We start from the raw sequence: 3,433 nt of genomic DNA, 5'->3' as shown, positions 1-3,433 counted from the left end.
GTTCAATCCCCTGCACCACCATAAACCAGAACAGTGCTCTGGTAAAAAAAAAAAAAAAAAAAAAAAAAATTAAATAAATAAAATATTTAAAGGCACCTCTCAAGCCTTTGAGAAGTAGCACTGTTTTTTGGTTTTTTTTTTTTTAAAGATTTTATTTATTTATTTATTTATTTATGAGAAACATAAGGGGAGAGAAAAAGAGCCAGATATCACTCTGGTACATGTGCTGCTGGGGACTGAACTGAGGACCTCATGTTTGAGAGTCCAATGCTTTATTCACTGTACCACCTCCCAGACCACAATAGCACCATTCTTGATGGTGCCAGGAAAAGGACAAACTTTCAACAGCCTGGTACAGATGTGTGTGCCTCCAAGTTGAAAAGACTCACCAACAGGAGAGTGGTAGACCAGATGACTTTGAAGTCCATCCCTAGCAGCAGCCCCAGTGTTCAGCTGAGAAAATCTCCCTCTAATACAAGGTACAATGCACCATGCCAGTTATTTCCAGGTGCCAGGAAACCTAGCAGGAAAAGCTGATGTTGATTAGGCAGCAAATAAGATAATAATATTCACTTCCCAATTTCTCCTGGTTTTCCCGTCGGGCAGCAGCCTGGCTTTTCCACCTCCCTTTTCCTTTCTACAACACTCATAATTAGAGGAACCACTTCCTGGACATTTCTTGCCATGCTCTGGGCTTCCTATGTGTCTTTCATCCTCAACTCCTCCCCGCCTCCAACACAGGCTTTACTTTGTGTAGTTTTCAGATGAGGGGGTCAAGGTGTGGATAGTAGAAATTATCTCTCTCTTTTGGGCTCATACCAGTGACATCTACATGCTTGAGTCCTTGGCCCCTCTCCTTGCTCAATGTCCTCTGTCATGTTCTGCCACCCTCTCTGGCTTGGGAAATCCCCCAGTTCCACTTTCTCTGAGAGCTGAAGCAAGGTGTCCACCACTACCCAGGGAGGCAGACACTCTTTCTCTGCTGTTCTCTGCTTTTTCCAATGGCTGCAGTTGCCCATTGTGGAACTGGTAGAGAATTTCCAAAATTTTAGCCTCAGACTACGTGCTTATAATATGATTGTGGTGTGTTTGTAAGAAGGCCTCAACATGGAACAGAAGTGAGAATAAAGGGTTAAGAATGTGTAGAAAGACTGAGTGCATGCAGAAACTTTGAGACAGAGCAGGTAGTTGTGTAAAAGTAGAAGGCTGAAGTAAATGAACACAAAAATTGAGACAGAGAAGGTCAGGCTGAATTTTATAAGCAGAGGGTCAAGAAAGTAAAATGTTTCCTATAGAAAAAGCAAATGTGTCAACTTGTATCTATAATAACAAAGGTTACTGCCATATTTTGTCTTTAATTACTTATCACATCAGCTTCTGTAACCCTGGCTAGCTTCTTCTCCTAAAAGGTACCCCCTCTCTAGTGGTGTATCTTCTGCTGAAACTAAACTTTCCCAGACACAACTATGCATGAAAGATAACAGGTAACCATAACAGTGACTAAGGTAACCAGCCCCTGAGCAATGGGTACAAGTCCCACCTCCTTAGCCTTGCAGCCTCTGCTTCTGTAATAATGTTTTTTGCTCTCAAGCCTGCGCCTCCTATATAAGCTTGTATCAATCCTTTGTTCGAGGCCAGAGTTATCAGAATGATCTGTATTCTTGGCCCACACAATAAACACACACACACACACACACACACACACAAAAAAAACCCTCCTTTCTCCCTTCACCCACCTCAGCTCCAGTCTTCTTGATTTATAGCTGATTCCCTTAACAGAACATGGGGGACTGGGGTGTGGGTGGAATAAACACAGATGATTTGGTTCTGAACTTTTGATTATAGTCTCTGGCATACACATGCCCTGAAATTATCTAACATATCATTTCCACTCCCAAAGCTTCTCTCAGGCAAAGAATAGTAGACATTTGATTCTGCCTTTCTTTTTTTAAATTTTTTATTATTACAAAAGTTTATTTAACAAAACTCAGTAAGAAAATGTACATAACCTAATTTTTATATCAAAGTGAAAAGATGCAGTGGAAGAGGGGACATGTTGAACAGTCTTCTTGTTGAACAGTCATTGTGTTTATACTCATTCCAAGGCTTCTAAAATGATGATGCTATTTCCATGTATTACCACCATTCCAATGTTGTTTTGTTGCCCACTAGTTGCCATTTCCACACATTCATCTATCACAAGGTTCATAAACGGGTCAAATCCCTGCAGAATTCCTTGGACATGTCTACCGCCATTTAATTTCAATGACAACTTCTTGTCATAAATTTGTTCAGTTCGGGAGGATGAGCCTTGCTCATGGTGTCTACTCTGTGAGCTCAAAGACACTTTCCAGACAAAATTCTTGGCTTCTTCCACACTCCCACAGCAGAACCGGCGTCTGCCTAATTCTGCTTTTCTGTGGGACTTGCAAGTATAAAGTTAAGATGGAAGAAATGTTGGAGGACATATGGTTCAACCCTTCAGTTTAGAAATGGGGAAACAGAGGCCAGGTGGTGGCACACCTGGTTAAGTGCACACATTACAGTGCACAAGAAACCAGGTTCAAGCCCCTGGTCCCCACCTGCAGGGAGAAAGCTTCATGAGTGGTGAAGCAGGGCTGCAGGTGTCTCTCTGTCTCTCTCCCTCTCTATTACCTCCTTCCCCCTCAATTTCTGGCTGTCTCTATCCAATAAATAAACAAAGACAGTTTTTAAAAAGAAAGAGAAATGATTACTTAAAAAAAGAAAGAAATGGGGAGACAGGCCAAAAATGTAGAGGGTCTTGCTCTTCAACCCTATGTTTGCTCCATTTGGGACTTGAGCTGTCCAGAAGTGAAAGCTGACAGAAATAATTTATAATAATAATAATGATAATGATAATGATAAAATTATCATTACTTACATACAAGGATCAAAGCCGGGGTGCTTGACTTGATATATACCAACACCTGTGTCTCTACATATCCTAGTCAGGATAAGCACACCTTAGAGATGAAACAAACTTCACAATAAAGTGAGTCAAATCAATTTTTTGGTTTCCCATTACATGTAAAAGTTATGCTAGCAGCCGGGCTGTAGTGCAGCAGTTAAGCGCAGGGACTGGCATATGGATACAGGTTTGAGCCCCCGGCTCCCCACCTGCATGGGGGTGAGGGGGGTTGCTCCACAAGCAGTGAAGCAGGTCTGTAGGTGTCTTTCTCTCCCCCTCTCTGTCTTCCTTTCCTCTCTCAATTTATTTCTGTCCTATCCAACGACAATAGCAATGACAATAATAACAACAACGAGGGCAACAACAAAGGCAACAAAAATGGGGGGATGGCTTCCAGGAGCAACGGATTCATAATGCTAGCACTGAGCCCCAGCAATAACCCTGGAGGCAAAAAGAAAAAACTGAACACTGTAGACAAGCATTGCTGCCCTTATGCCCCCCACC

At 42.1% G+C, this 3,433-nt stretch overlaps 1 pseudogene; it reads right to left on the bottom strand.

The window, feature by feature from the left end:
- Positions 1 to 1,958: 1,958 nt before the first annotated feature.
- LOC107522146 (small nuclear ribonucleoprotein G-like) lies at positions 1,959 to 2,319 on the bottom strand (annotated as a pseudogene).
- Positions 2,320 to 3,433: the final 1,114 nt, after the last annotated feature.

This window comes from Erinaceus europaeus, chromosome 10 (assembly GCF_950295315.1).
Source record: "Erinaceus europaeus chromosome 10, mEriEur2.1, whole genome shotgun sequence".
Taxonomy (NCBI): Eukaryota; Metazoa; Chordata; class Mammalia; order Eulipotyphla; family Erinaceidae; genus Erinaceus; species Erinaceus europaeus.
The sequence above is the reverse complement of the archived record's forward strand: the minus strand, read 5'-3'. Positions and strand labels throughout refer to the sequence as shown.